This window comes from Cimex lectularius, unplaced genomic scaffold (assembly GCF_000648675.2).
Source record: "Cimex lectularius strain Harlan isolate CLEC.00 unplaced genomic scaffold, Clec_2.1 scaffold9, whole genome shotgun sequence".
Lineage (NCBI taxonomy): Eukaryota > Metazoa > Arthropoda > Insecta > Hemiptera > Cimicidae > Cimex > Cimex lectularius.
The window spans coordinates 901909-918650 of record NW_019392733.1 but is presented as its reverse complement, the minus strand read 5'-3'; the positions used below and the strand labels follow the sequence as shown (position 1 = coordinate 918650).

General features: G+C 36.6%; 1 protein-coding gene across 3 annotated transcripts in view; it reads left to right on the top strand.

Annotated features, from left to right (window-relative positions):
- The window catches only part of LOC106665351, a 53608-nt gene that overhangs the window by 7666 nt on the left and 29200 nt on the right, over positions 1 to 16742 (top strand). Inside the window, exon 1 of one of the 3 annotated variants that reach the window (XM_014391711.2) lies at positions 8270 to 8517. The exons of 1 other annotated variant lie outside the window; for it this stretch is intronic. The gene's annotated coding sequence lies outside the window, so the exon portion shown is untranslated. Of the gene's footprint in view, positions 1 to 8269; positions 8606 to 16742 lie in introns of those variants that run through there. One more of the 3 variants, XM_014391709.2, reaches the window with a different exon arrangement.

The window sequence follows — 16742 nt, the reverse complement described above, 5'->3', positions numbered from 1 at the left end:
TAAAGAAAATTGGAATAATCCAAGATGGCACATGTAGATTCTGCAAAGAAGCAGAAGAGACACCAACACACTTACTAACAAACTGCGGAGCTACACTAGCCCGCAGGAGGAAGTGTTTTGGGATGTACAATGTGACCATAGAAGAACTACAACCACTGAAACCGGGCCTATTAATCAAGTTTCTTGATGAAATAGGACTCACCGATGTGCTTTAGGCAGAGCACAGGGGATACAATAGCTCTTAAAGGGCGCAGCATACCATACCCTGAATTATTATATCTATCTATCTAAATAACTGAGGCGTTGCGTTCAGTAAAATATGGCATGTCCGCACCAAGAAATTTTCAAACAGATCAGGGTAAAGAGTTGTACTATAAATAAGCAAATTATATATTTTATTCTATATTTAAAAAATTTGGTATAAATCACTATTCGATCTACAGTATTGTGAAAACAGCTATAGTTAACGAGGTATTAGAACCTTGAAAACAATGTTTTGGAAGAAATTTAGCCTTTTTTAAATGGATACACTGTTGAAATCTCTTCTCAATGAATACAACCATAAAAGACATCGGAATGGCACCAGCAATAGTAAAACCCGGTACAATTGAAACAAGTTTATTATAAAAATTTTAAATAGGATTCAAAGAAAATTTTTTTAATAGGATTAAAACAGTCTTCACTCGGCCGCGATCGAAAAAGGATCAACGGTGAGTTGCTGTCGTAAAAGTGCGATTAGACGATTAAACGGACAATAAATTAGTACTATAAACTCAATTTAAATTAACTACATTAAAGGTGAAGTTCGCCGAAATGGGAAAACGTCTTCCTGATAAAATGGAAAATCCGAAATCCCCGACGAAAGAAACGTTTTGATATTGAGTCATTTGTTACGCCAAATCCCTTCAGTCCGCTGGACAAATTGGACTCTCATATGTCAACAGATGAGGGAACAACACATGAGAAGATCCCAAAGCCTCCTCCAATATTTATTTCGAATGTCAACAATATGAATATTCTATTAAGCGAAATAAATTCTCTCAAACCTGGTGCATCCGCCATATAACGCTAACCCGCAATAAAGTAAAATTAAATGTCGATACAATTGATGGCTGTAGAATTGTCACAAAATACGTAGAGCAAAAAAACGCACAGTTCGATACAGATCAATGTAAAAGTGAGAAATGTTTCCGGGTGGTAAAGAGGACTTCACTTTTCATGATACTAATATCATGATGGAGGAGCTTACTAAACTTCGATTTTCCCCGGCACAAATGCTCCCTGTTTTCCATCCTGTAACCAAAACCCCACTGTCACTGTTATTTCTGGACCTAAAACCAAACCCTAAGAACNCTCTGATCTTGATGGCATGGTGTGTAGGACTTAGCCTTTCTCCCAAAACTATGCCTAGGTACTTTACCTTTTCGCTCAGCTTGATTCTTTTCCCTTCGATCTTAATCACGGGGCTTGTACTTAATTTGCCTTTTAGCAATAGCGATTGGCATTTGTCAGGAGCAATTTTTAATTTGGCCTCTTCGCACCATGTTTTGATCGCCGTCACCATTGCTTTTGATTTTTCTTCTAGCTCTCTCTTCGCATCGGCATCTATGATGGTGACAAGGTCATCCACGAAAGCGACGAACTGAGTCCCCCCTAAAGCCCTAAAAGATCGTAATACAATGTGTGAACTGTCAAGATTTCGGCCTTAGCAAAAATTGTGGCAACAAGGCACCAGAGTGTGTGAAATCCGACGAATGCCATAAATCATCAGATTGTGCAAAACCATCTGAAACTACTCCTGTATTACAATTGTAAAGGTGAACAAATTATACAGGGTGCCCTGTTTATAGAAAAATGAATTCAGATCACTTTCCAGTATGTATTGATGTTGATCTAACAATACCAATGGGAAAATCACATTCATTAATCAATTACCCGTTCAATTGGGAGATATACAAGCAAACACTTGAAGAACGCACTGACCTAAAATACCCCTTAAAACCAAACGTGATATGGATGTGACTGTAGCTGAACTGACGAGAAATGTACAAATAGCCTCAAACTTAGCAAGCAGCACTGCTAGAAAAACTCGGGGTACAGCCATCAATACTGGACAAATACAGTCCCCGGTAATACATCAACTCTGTACTATTAAAAAACAATGTCGGAAGTCGTGGGAGCATACACGATTTCCGCCTCATAAAACAGCCTACAACAGAGCAACCTGCGAACTTGAAAGAGTACTACGTTTAGAAAGAGAAAATGCAGTTCAACAACAACTGATGATAATCAATCCAAAGGATGGTGGCTTCTGGAAAAAGACAAGATATCTGACTAAGGATTATGCACGGATTCCACCGTTATCAGTATGAAACTCGTATGTCACCTCTGAAAACGAAAAAGCTGAGTTATTCAAGGATATTCTCATACAACTGTTCTCACCAAATGATGTCGAAAATACAGACTTTACTCAAGCAATTTCAGCTAAATTAAACGAGCCCCTTCAACTATCACCGTTTAAACATTTTTTACTCCGGCACAAGTTAAAAATGCGATCAGAAGGTCGCCAACAAAGAAAGCTCCTGGATACGATTTGATCGTTCAGACACTTCTTCAGGCCTTCCCAAAAAGGACATTCGTGTACTTGACGCAAATTTATAATGCTGTATAACTTCGTCTTACTTACTTTCCAACTGTTTGGAAGCATGCTGTGATAGTCACAAAACAGGGAAATTAAAGAACGATCCACACAGCTATCGACCTATTAGTCTGCTGCTGTAGTTTTCTAAAATCTTCGAACGGCTATTAATCTCTCATCTTCATCAGTACCTACAACAAAACATACCGGAGGCTCAGTACGGTTTCTTACCTTTACATTCGGGCAGTCAACAGCTGCACAGAGTGACGGACGAAATCCTGGACGCTCTGGAAAAGAAAGATGTGTGCCTCTGTCTATTTTTGGACACACATCAAGCCTTCGATAGCGTATGGCACGAAGGATTGCTTGCCAAAATTAAAGATCAACTTCTAGACACCCTGTACAGGATAAAGTTCAGTCATAACTATCAAATCATACGTTTGCCGTTAAATGTGGAAACGCATCATCCTCTGCCGCTAATATTGGATCTGGGGTACCACAAGGTAGCTGCATTGGGCCTTATCTATACCTGATATACTCCTCTGATTTTCCCATAATAACTAATAACGTACTGGCATAATTTGCTGATGATGTTGCGATACTAAATAAAGGGACATGCCAAAGTACAGCAGAAAACATAAAATCGCATGCAATAATGGTGGAAAAATGCTGCAAGGACTGGCGTATGGAATTAAATGTCAGCAAATCTAGACTGGTTAAGTTTACATTAAAAAGAAAGGTAACGGCATCCCGATAGGAATTAACGGCCAAAGCATCCCTTCTGGACCAATAGAAAAATACCTAGGAATAAACCTTGATGAGAAGCTGACGTGGCATATTGATCAAACAATCAAAAACTTAGATATCTAAACTACTTAAAGCGCCTGATATATATTGTAGTCATACGCCCAATATGGGCATATGGATGTGATATCTGGGGTTCTGCGTCGCGGGACCCAAATCCAAAGGATACAAACAATTCAAAGCTGAGTGCTCCGCATAATAACAGGCGCCCCCTGGTATACCATCAATTGCTGATGTCATAAAAGAACGCTATCAAAAACTCCACGATTTAATGAGCACGCATTGAAAACACAACCGCAAGAGCAGCAGCCAAACATACCCCCTCCTGCAAAGCAGCGAAGACTAAAGGTGCCCCTACACTATCAAGCGGCTTGATCAAATGCAAAACGTACCCGCCTAAGAACATCGGTGGTTGTAATTTATACCCTTTGTCGAAGAAAGCTAAACAAATATTGTCTACTAAATTTTGAATATCTAGAATAGCCCGTTCGATAAAGATTCCAGGTTTCAGAGGTTTCAGTGACATACCTCCCTGACATACCTCGTACAAACGAATTTGCATTATTGAATTTGGATAAAAATTCTGTACATGGAACCCATTGGGTTTGCTATAAAAAATAGGGAAATTGATGACATATTTTGGTAGCACTGGTAAAGGAAAACTTACTCCTCAATTCGTCAAGCATCTGAAGAATGTCCGTATAACTGTGAACAAACCGCGGTCCCGACCACTGCGGCCATCTTTGCTTGCTCTTTCTGTTAGACCTTTTAAAATAAACGATTTCTAAAATCAATTCAGTGTCTACCTTTCTGCTAGAGGTGGGAATAGCCTTAGAAAAAACATGTAAAAAGAGGTATGGATTTAGAGGAAATGTTTTAAAAGAAGACGGATCTGGTGTAACTATAGTAAATTAACTCTGAACGCTTTTCAATTTTGGTTCGATGAAATTATGTACGAAATCAGTGGAATAGAAATAGACAAAATTAAAAATCCGAGAATTTCCAGTACTTTGAAGAGTTTAACTTCAATAAAACGTCGATGCTAGGTAAAACCAGAGCTTGCTGGAAAAGCCCCTATTCCCTGACCTCGCTGAACCCGAGTTTGAACAAGACCATAAGCTCGAGCTCGTAGTGAAAGACTCATCGTATAGCTCGAAAAAGCTCCTGGAAATTCTCGCTGAACCCGAGCTTGAACTAGACCTTCAGCTCGAGCTCGTAGTGAAAGACTCATCGTATAGCTCGAAAAAGTTCCTGGAAGTGCTCGCTGAACCCGAGCTTGAACTAGACCTTCAGCTCGAACTCGTAGTGAAAGACTCATCGTATAGCTCGAAAAAGCTCCTGGATGTGCTCGCTGAACCCGAGCTTGAACTAGACCTTCAGCTCGAGCTCGTAGTGAAAGACTCATCGTATAGCTCGAAAAAGCTCCTGGAAGAGCTTGATGAGCCCGAGCTTAAACTACACCTTGACCTCGACCTCGAAAGATTCAGAAAAGATGCTGAAAGAACTGCTAATACTACCTGCTTGACGACGAATGATCGGCCATTTTTTTTATCGCGGCCGCGCTCCTTATTGTTCTCTTTGTCTGAAGCTTCGCTGTCCATACTTTTCGACCTGTGAGCAGTTACTAGTCATTATTTACTAGGTTTGATCATTTTGTACTATTGTGTCGCGTCACCGAACAACAGTCATTCCTTGAAAAATAATTGATTTGAAAACGAATCAATATTAGCTTTTATTGACCCCGATCGGTCAAATTATAGAGCAGCACTTGTTTTGTCTTTCATGATTAAATATTTAACATATTTATGACTCCTTGTTGTTGATTACATAAAAATTGTTTGCGGCCTAATAAATATTTAAGTCTTTTAGAGAGTTTGACTGGTTTTTATATATTTATAAAGTATTCTGATAGAAGTTTCATTTTGTATTTTAATTGATTGTTGTAATTATTTATCCTCTGTGACAGTATTCGATCTTTGAGGGGTCACAGACTAGTTTAGGAAGATAATTTATTAAACAGCTTCTTTTGAAGCTCTTGCTGCTTAAAAGACGTTTTTTTCAGAGAAATTTATACGTTCTCGTATTAGAGGAAACCTGATTAAAAAAATATCACCATTGCGGATGTATTTTGGATGAAAGCTTGGTGTTGACAATCCCACGATGAGATTCTTCTCACAATTGAAACCAACATCGTTATCTCCGGATTATATTCTAATTGGATATAAGGAGATGCGAGGATATCACATTCCATTGAAAAAAAGTGTTGTCAGTTTTTGAATGAAATATGTTCAAAAGCAAAGCGCGTACGGACAAGAGTTGAATATAGGACAGACAAGAAACACGAAAATGGAATGGTCCAATTATCACAAACCTTTCATCAAATAATTGTAAAATGGTAGCCAATTCTACAGTTAAAGCTTAAGACGAAAAATGCACCAAGACAATTAAGTGCAATGAATTATTATGTTCCAATCATCAATGAAAGAAACATAAAGGCGTGGTAATTAAGAGTAAAACACCTTAAGTAAAATAAATTAACGTACCAAAATAAACTCGTTAGGATCAAACAGAACCTTGTCAAATTAGGCCTTTTTTTTTAAATTTATGGATCGAAATCCACTATAAAAAGACATTTTACAATAACAAAAAATACAAATAATATATATAAAAAGAATAAGGACATATATGGTAATAATATAAATGGTAAATATAAATGATAAATATAAAAATACGATTAAAGAGTAAAAACTGAACAACAAAAATGAAAGACATAATTACTAACCAAATAAGGCAAAGGAAACAAAATAAAGCTGAAAGACAATTGAAACTACAATATTTAGGTACATATTTAATNTTTACGACCTCAACTCGCGTTAAAAGAGCATCATGGAGAGTTTAGTGATAAATAAAAGGTTGTTTCTTATGAGAGAATGTAATTGTGTAGCATTTGGAAACATTAAGAGCAAATTTGTTATTAGAGCACCAGGTTAGCACATTATTGATAGAATTTTCTAATTGTAAGCAATCAGAAGGAGTAGTAATTTTGGAATAGATTTTCATATCATCAGCAAATAATAAAAATTGAGCAGAAGGGCGAGCAAGATGGATATCATTAATAAATAAGAGAAACAAAGTTGGTCCAAGATGAGACCCTTGCGGGACTCCCGAGGAAGCCGCAAAGGGACATGATTTAAATTTTATCTATTATTTTTCTCGTTTAGGCTATTTATAAAACTAAACGAAGACTTCTAAACTTAGGCCTTTGGCCAAGAGATACCTGCCCCCAAGGAAGGTACTATCGCCACTTTTTTATGTTTCTAGTGCTAGATGGTCTAATTAAGACCATCGAAATTCGATGACACTCCGTAAAATCAGATGCAAAACGCCGTAAATACTGTAGGGATGGTTTGAGGACGGGTTTAAAAGTAACCCTAAGAAAACGTTATCTCCTACCTTTTTTAATAGTTAAGAATTAAGGAAACAGTGAGAGAGAGGGGAGTGATAAAGGGAGAGATGTGGTGGGAGAGCTGTAATGCTTAATATAATCAAACCAGAGAAACATATACACAGTTTTTTCCTTTTTCTTTTTCGATATTTTGATTATATTTTAAGTTTGATTTGATATAAGCTGTACAGAAAGGAGAGAGAGAGACTAAAAGAGAGAGAGTATGAGAGAGAGAGAGAGAGAGAGAGCGTGTTTGAGGGAGAATCATTAATCTTTAATAAATCACATTATACAATAAAAGGTTTTTTCACAAAAAATTTTACATCTTATTCAAGAAAATGACATTACTTTGAGTTTGAGAGAGAATGAAATAACGAGAAAAGGAGAGGGAAAAAATAAAGAGAGAGAGTGAGAGAGTGAGAGAGAGAGAAAGAAAGAGAGAAAAATAAAAACGAGAAAAGGAGAAGGGGAAAATAAAGAGGTGAGAGAGAGAGAAAGAGTATGAGGGAGGGAGAGAGTAAGAGAGAGAGAGAGAGAGAATAAAAGAGAGAGAGAGCGGAAGAGAGAGAGAAAAATAAATAACGAGAAAAGGAGAAGGGGAAAATAAAGAGGTGAGAGAGAGAGAAAGAGTATGAGGGAGGGAGAGAGNAAGAGAGAGAGAGAGAGAGAGAGAGAGAGAGAGAGAGAGAGAGAAAGAGAGAGAGAATCGTTAATCTTTAATAAATCACATTATACAATAAAAGGTTTTTTCACAAAAATTTTTACAACTTATAAACATTCAAGAAAATGACATTACTTCTCTAACAAAAGCAAGTATAAATAATTAAAATTATGTTTATAAAGTTTAAGTTTATGCTGAAAATGAAGAAATTCTGGAATTTAGAACTTAATATAAGATTGTAACAATTCATTGTATAAGACTATTATTTAATCCAGTAAAATGTTTTTTTAATCTCTTTAACCATGACATATATGTCATGTTGTAATCTGTTTTATGCTTTAAAATTTTAGGATACATATTTCCATTTACAGTGCAAATTCTTCCCCTCAGTAGATTCAGTCTGAATTTTCTCCAGTATTTTTCATTTTTTTATTTTTATTTCGGGTTTTACTAGGGTTTAAAATGATTTATTTGCGTCCGTATATGACATTATTTACATGAAAAAAAGTAAAATGACGGATGATGACCATTTTTATCTTTCGTGTTATTAATATTGATGTACTGGTAGGGGTAGTTTTTTTTTTTAATTTTAGATTTAATAATTAAAAGAAAAAGAAGGAGAAAGCAAGACGAAAAGGCGGAGTTTCGAAAAATAAGTTAATTCTATTATGTGCAATATTTGGGAAGATGGGCCGGGTCTCTATGACGACCGCGTCTGCGTTCTTCATACAGGTGTGGTTTATCTTGTGCGTCGTACCCCCCATCGATGGGCATTTGTACAGCTCTGTAGCTTACATTAACACGTTTTCCATGCCCTCCACGTTTACACGGCCTGATGACAGAGTAACGTCCTCGTTCATTCTCTGAACCGGTGACACTCGGAGGACTCTTTCCACCAGAAAAGTGGCCTATCTCGATCTCTTTCAACACTGGAAACACCCGCAAACGTGCTTTCATATTTGTACCTAGGTGTGTTGGTTTGATTAAATAATTTAAACTCAGTGCGAAATCAAATGGTGAAGTAGTCAACGAAGGAGTTACATAACACACGTTAAAGGTAATTCGGTCCCACAAACTTATCTGTTTATACCAATACTTTCGTATCAATTATAAATGTCAATAATCCTAAGCGTTGACCTTGTTATAATATATATTTAATATTATATTTAAAATAATATAATAATAAATATGTCCAATGACCTCTACGCTTGCCAGGTTTCTGCGCTTGTTTTTACGTGTGTGTATGATAGATCAAATTAAATTTATTTGGTAGTTTGACCCTCTCTGATTAGATAATTGTTTATCAATTTATAACTCATTTGAAAAAAAAATTAATAAATCCACGTAGCTTCCAAGGAGTCGGTTTCTGAAGAGAAGAAAATGCAACTATGCTTACTCTAGATTCTTAGAAACTAGGCCTACCCGACCATGTTCTAACATAAAATGCTTATTAGATCTTGCATAGCACTCCTATGTCCATGTATAGTGAGTTATCGGTGAAACGTTCCGATAGCAAATAAATCACTGGGTAGGCAAAATTGAACTGCACGTAATTCAATTTTCTTAACATGCTTTTATTTTGCCTACTACGTGTAAAAATACTAAAACGCTTTACACGTCTCCATTACAGACACCATAAAATCTTTATGGAAAAATATAAGAAAATACAAATATCAGGTATGCCACAGGGTGATGTTTTTATATAAAATTTAAATAAAATTAAATTTTTATAATTATAATAAAATAAATTACGATCCCTCTGTATAATTGCGATTATTATTTGCATCTAAGACTTGAGAATTAATGCTTTATTATGCTTATGCTAATTAAGCTTAGTTTTTCTTATTTTTCATCCATCATGATATTGAAGTGAACACACACATACACACACACACACACACACACACACACACACACACACACACACACACACACACACACACACACACAAACAAACAAACAACTAGGCGTCTTCAGGACGGAAAAAAGAGGGAGAGGGAGAAAAAAAGTATGAGAGAAAATGAAATAATGAGAAAAGGAGAGGGAAAAAATAAAGAGAGAGAGTGAGAGAGAAAGAGAGAGAGAGAAAGAAAGAGAGAAAAATAAATAACGAGAAAAGGAGAAGGGGAAAAATAAAGAGAGTGAGAGTGAGAGAGAGCGGAAGAGAGAGAAAGAGTATGAGAGAGAGGGAGAATAAAAGAGAGAGAGAGAGAGAGAGAGAGAGAGAGAGAGAGAGAAACAGAAAGAGAGTAAAAATCGAATTTCAGTCACAATTAAATGAGTGTAAATCGTTAGGTTAGATTAAACAAATGTTTTTAATTTTTTTAATTAATTTCCTTGTTGGTTAACAAAACATAACTATTCTAATTTGGTATGATTTAAAAGATAAATCAACAAAATACAGTTTTTTTGTGTACATATTTTAAAGAATATTCTGTAAGCAAAGTAAACATCTACCAAAGATAATTTTTCTCAAAGCTTGGTGGACCAATTTTCGTAGTTGATAATTGGTTTTAAAGAAATTATCAAGTGCATTTTATAACTAAATCAGACTATCAGACATTAAAATCGGGTTACTATTTCCATGTAAAAAACAGGTTAATTTCTGTTAAACAATGTTACTATTTTGTCTGTTTTCTTATAGAAATCTTGTATATATTTTTATGGTACATACGTCGTTAAAAGGCTACGATTTTCTTCTTTCAAACAGTCTGTTTGACGTTAAAATCTTTTAGGCGTTTTTGAATTATACGTCTCAAAATTCGAAAAAATTTTAGAGGTCAAAAAATCGATACACTTAAATTCAAACAAAAATTTATATTTAAGGGTCTCTAGAGGTGCTAAAATGAAATTTCATATTAGTTTCACGACAAAAATTATGACATAGTTTACTTGAAAAATATTTGGTTTTTATAAATTTTTTGGTAGTTGATAAACTTTGATAGCTTGTACTACATGTTTTTTTGCAATTTACATAAAAAAGTTGCTGTAAAATGATATATTCACATAGTTGATTTGAGCAATTAGAACGGCGAAATAAAAAACGGAAAATTTGAACTAGAAAATTATTTTTGGCGAAATCAGGGTCTATTCACAATAAGTGGCGGATATTTTGGAGTGTAGAATCACCAAAATAGTTTTGTCCAAATCCGTGACCCACCAACCAGGTACGAATTTCTCTTTGGGAGAAATAAGCAGCTTGAAAAATTTTATTTTATTATCCTTAAAATCGCTGCTCATTTTTTCTCTTTGTTAGTCACTTTTTGAAAAAAATTTTTACCCCCAATCCTTACAAGCCTTTCTTCTGGTGATGCACTAATTCGAGACCCATATGGACAATGGCATCTAACTTTGGGGTTCTGCAAAACGTTCCAACCTCCAACGCATCAAATCCAACAATCCAAATTTCTCCGACCGTCGTCAATGCTTCTTTTTATGTATACAATCTTACCATTTACAATGAGATTAATATCCAATATGTCCTTTAAAAACCTCTGGAAGAAGTTTCACAAACAAATATCCATCACACAAACCCCTCGTGACAGAAACCTTTATCCCGCACCCTTCCAAGTAATCCTGCCAGACATCAGAAGTGACGCAGGCCTTGCGACCTCCCAGGAGACAGTGAAAGAGAAAAACCCTAATCTATAGGTGTGACTACTAATGAATAGTTCCTATTTTTTCTTATTTATGTACATTTTTAGTGTTCATTTTGTTTTGTTTTGCGCTGTAAGATGTTATCAAATTTACTTAAGCGCAGCAATTGGCGCAAGTGTAAATCAATAAACAAAAAAACAAAACAACAGAATCTCAGTTAATTCTGGCCGGATGATGCCCGAGTTTGATCATTTTTTCAGCATATCTTCGGGATGGGAATAGGGGTAAAAGAGGTGGCCACAAGGCCTTCTGCACCTCGACCTGAATAGATTATTGTGATCCTCTATTATTGTAAATCACTGACCAGCTTCAGGTTGTTAATCAACCTCCATTGCCTTGTCACTGGCTCCTTAGTGTAGGAGCGTGCTTGCAGCTTTTCTCTCCTAGTTGCAAGAAACTACCCCTACATAGACCCTCACAGAATCATAAAACGTGTTCTGCGATCTCTCTTCTTTCTGACAGTATATGCCAGTGTTTCTTCTGTCTGTTTGGCAGCAGTGCCCTGTCAAGAGTCGAACCAGAATCCAGGTTCTGTTACCCTCCAGTAATTCCTTTTTAAGTCTTGCGCAGGCCCTTCTATGGATCCTCATGTCTAGAGTTTTGTTCAGCAAGGTTTCGGACTCATTAAGGATTTCAGGTGTGTCCTTTTTTGTGGCAAGGTCCTAGGCCTGTTGCTTGTGCCTTCGTGCCACTGACTTCTGCCAGGGGTTCCATACAACTCCATACGCTTTTTGCCTGTACCTTCCATGAGCCTGCCTTAAGGGCCGTATGACTGTTAGAATAAATGGCTATCTTCCTGGAATCGGTTCCTAGCCTTATTATTTCTCTGACGCAGTGTGCAATTGCTATGATTTCATATTGGAAAACTGTAGGGTATTTACCTAAGTTTAAAGTCAGTTCGGTCTTAGGATTCATCCAGAAGATTCCAGCTTATCGGTGTTAGCCATCGACGTACCAGGGAGTGTTTGACCTTCAGGCCCACTCTTCCCTTCCTGGAGCTCGGCATCTAAGGTCCTTCTCAGACATTTAGCTGTACCGCTGTATGGTGAGAGAAGGAACATGGTTCAATTGTTTGTTTGTAAAATTTATGTGTACAGATTTATGCTGTTTGAGCGTGATTCTCCTCTTTTTGCTTATGCTCGTTACGTTTGAACGATTTTGGATGAATGGTTGATGGTTAACGTACTGATATCACCGCAGTCATCTGCAAACGTACCAATTTTTACTCCATCCATTTTTGAAAAACGCTGGTGTATAACAAGTAAAGTAGTGGACCTAGTATGCTCCCTTGTGGCAATATTAATTTATTATTTTTAGTTCTGAATTGTTAATGACTCCGATATCACTGTGCACAATGACCTTAACATTCCCTTCGCCCAAGAACTGATCCGTTCCATCTTCCTCAATCTTTCACTCCATCCTAACCCTCTGCTCAACCCCTCTACATTTCTTTCCATCCCAAGCACCTTCCACGTCTCGTCAAACGATGATGGCCTCCAGATCTCTATAACGCCAATAACAAACTAAGTGCCAAAATTCCGGCTGGCTTCCCACGACACATGTCCTCCGAGTACAGTACTGGCCATAGTGTATGAGTGTTTTGCCCGGGATTTTTATACCATCATAACAATTTGTAAAATGTATAATCCACGTACAGGATACAAATAAATATTATTTTAAAAAATGTTATGAATATTGGTATTGTGTGTCTCTAAAATATCTGTTTAAACCTTGAACCTGTATCTCTACAAATAAATAAATACAATTGAGACTGTTCGGCTATCTTGGAAACACCTGCTGAGTGTAAATAACTCGAATTTGTTTATTTTTTCTTGTTTACAAATTGTAGCGTTCAGCCTACAGGGAAAGGAGTCTCGTAGTAGTAAAGCAGGATAATAAAATACGGAAGACACGAGATAAAAAAAAATTATAAATAAACCCTGATATATTTTTAAGCACGGTTTAATTACAACGAGAATATTTCCCGATTTTAAATGATAAATGTATACCGATAATATTAAAAAATATAATTTGTCAAAATAATAGCATTGACCGATTGCCCTCTAATTCAACCCGATTAACCATTTTCCCTTGATATGTTCATCCACTCGATTATTTCTTACAAAATTAAATCTAATTACAGTCTGCCCTTCTATACTCCAAGACAAAAAAAAATTGTTCTTTTGTTTTCATATCGGGAGAACGTGCTGGCAAATTAATTGTGGTAATCCCAACATCCTCCAAGTAATGGGTGGCAACTCGAGCTACGTGCTGTCGAGCTTTAACATGCAGTAACACAAAGTTGTCCTCGATAAATGGAGCGAATGGGACCACAGCTTCCAAAAGAACTTCCTCAGTGTACCTTAGTGCAGTTAAAGATACTGTACAACAATGAGTTTGGTATGGGCGTTGAGACCACCCCATACCATAACTGTTTTTGAAAAGGCTTCGACTGACACATGAAACAAAGCCTTCTCCATCGGTCATCTGATTGTCACAAGCCACAAACCAGCATTCAACTGTGAAAAGGACGTCCCCATTGTTCAAGTATCGAAGCTGATTTTCGAATCAAAAAAATCATTGGCGACTGCCTTTCTACTCGATACCTCTCCAGTAGAAAACCTGCGGGACGTCTAGAGACTATGCTCACGAAGTCTTCTGATATCTGTTTTAGAGCTCATCCTTACATTACGGACCGTTTAGAGTTGATTACTTATCAAGGAAGGCCTTAAATGACCGTTTCCCTAGTTAAGAGCAATAAAACGATCCAGAATTCCGGTGACACTTAACCGCTCTAGGCCAACCAAAGCATCTGCCGGTCGAGAGCTTCGCGACATAAAACCATGCTTTTAAGAAAATATTAATAATAATTAATTGCTATTATGATAATTTTTTGTTTCAACAAAGAAAAAATATATTAAAAATCAAATTTATTCCGAGTTTGTGTTTAATCCAGCGAAAGCTATGTTTTCGTTGTTCTCTTTCCATCCAACAAACTAGGTGATTTTCCACTTTTACACCGATAACAAAATTAACAATTTGTTATTAGTCATCACTTGTTTTCCAAAGAGAAACCTCTCGGATTATAGTTTAAATGAGGAATTGATTCCCCTTTGGATTTCCATGCAACTCAGCCTTCAGGTTTGGCAATTAATTAGTTTCTTATTAACTTGAGCCAATCATTACATAAATATATTGATAATTCCACTAATTTCGTGGTCCGCTTGACCAATTAAATGGCAAATGAAAAATGGCAAAAAGGAGGGAAAACGGATAGCTTCATTAGCAAAAAATAGAGGATCAAGGATTATTTTGATCCTGTCACATGTAACAATACTAATGATGTGGAAGGAAATACAAATACATCAAATAAAAACAAGACCCATTGGCCATCTAATGATGCTGCAATGTTGTCTATTTAATTAACACTAGTGTCACTAGCACTAAGGAACGAGTACGTGCGACTATCCCCTGTTAAATATGTGAGGGACGTTTGAGGGAATTCATCCGGATTTCTGGATTTGAGAGTTCATGAGAGTTAAAAGTTGGTCCCTAATTTCGATATTGACTGGGATAGTGGGAACTCTCGTCAGAACAATATTTTCAAATATTGCTCAAAGGTTAATGTTTAACATTAATTCACTATAGCAGGATTCGAACCCATTGAAAAATGGCAAAAAGGTGGGGTTGAGATGGGAAGTTGATGTCCGAGTGGATCGAGGTCACGATAGCTCAAGTGGTAGAGCAGCGGCGTATCTAGCCGAAAATCGTGGGTTCGAATCCCGCTCGTGCCATTAGCTTTTTTTCATCTCAACTAAAAAACCTTAATTAATTGTATATTGATAATAACCGAACGTTGAGAAGGTAGGGAAGAAATCAGAAACAAAATGTCAAAATATATTGTTTATGACCATGTAAGTTTTCCCAGATCAGGTGACAATAATAATCTCGTTATTTCCTTCCCCTTTATCGTTAGGCGCATACAGAATTATAATTAGACTTCTAAATAATCAATAATTAAATTGGTTTACCGATATTAGATGAGAAACACAACTCTGAGCGATTTTAATTACAGGGTTGGAAAATTAATAATTACATTTCTCAATATTTCAGTACTTTGGGACTTGCACTTACAATCATTGGCGTAGTGCGCGTCGTACACATATAATATATATACATATAATTCACAATGGTTGTTAAATTGGTAAATAATTTTGGTGTGGATCGATTGCCAGACTTCAATTGATTTTGTCGCCCTTGAAATTTTAACTGGACTACTTCAGGGTGCTTAATCAAGTTAAGGAAAATAAAGAGAAAAAAGGGGATAAAATGCTCTTAAAAATTATTTAATCGGAAGATAAGCTAAAAAAATAAAAAACCGTTAATATTTGTATAAATTAGTTCAAGTGAATTAAAATAGAAAATAAGTCAAAATCAATTAAAATCTTTAAGAAAGATGAATCAAAAACTTATGTAAAACTTCTTAAAAAACGGTTTATCTCATTGTGATTGTAGATTTCTGGTCTACGGTGTGGATAAAAGTTAAGAACTTTGAGCTTTATTGTTTAAGCCCGGTAAGCCCTACGGTTCTGCCTACTATGAATTCTCTTATTGACATCACATTTAATATAAATATGTGACCTTAAAAAATACCTAAATAAAATGTAAGACAAATAAAACGCCGCGTTCTGAACTTATTTAATGAACTTCTGAAGATTGAAGCATTCTCGTTGGTTTTGTTTGCCTGGCGCGATGCGGCATTTCATCATTCCACTACTTCAACAATGGTTTCGCCTTCCATACTGCGGTTAACTAGCTTTTAGGACTTCTGTATGAGCAGGGCTCACTTGCTTAAAGCAGATGATGATGATGGATACTAGGATGAGGTGGTTGCTTTACTCGTCGACGAGATCTGAACCATCTTTCAGTAATGGAGCAAGCCGCAAGTACTAGCAACAGCAACATGTGTACTCTCAACAATACTCATCGTCCTCAACAGCCGATGGGGCTGCCTGCTGCACATGGCCCTTCGCTCGCTACCGACTCTTCATGCAACTACAGCCGGTTTATCTACACCAGTGACCAGTCCACGGACTCCGATCAACTCAGAACACTCACACTCCATCAAAATCCCAGTCACTATGCAATACTCTTTAAAACATTACAATTAATTAAGGTTTTTAGTTGAGATGAAAAAAAGTTAATGGCACGAGAGGGATTCGAACCCACGACCTTCGGCTAGATACGCCGCTGCTCTACCACCTGAGCTATCGTGACCTCGATCCACTCGGACATCAACTCCCCATCTCAACCCCACCTTATGAGTTTTCCCTCCTTTTGCCATTTTTCAAATGTCGTGTAATCGGTTTGGATTCTCGACGACAATTGAAATGGCGACGGAGAGCTTTAGTGAAGTGTACTTCATTTTTAAATCATTAATTCACTATTTTCGTGGTCCGCTTGACCAATTAATACAAGACAATTAATTAAGGTTTTTAGTTGAGACGAAAAAAAGTTAATGGCACGAGAGGGATTCG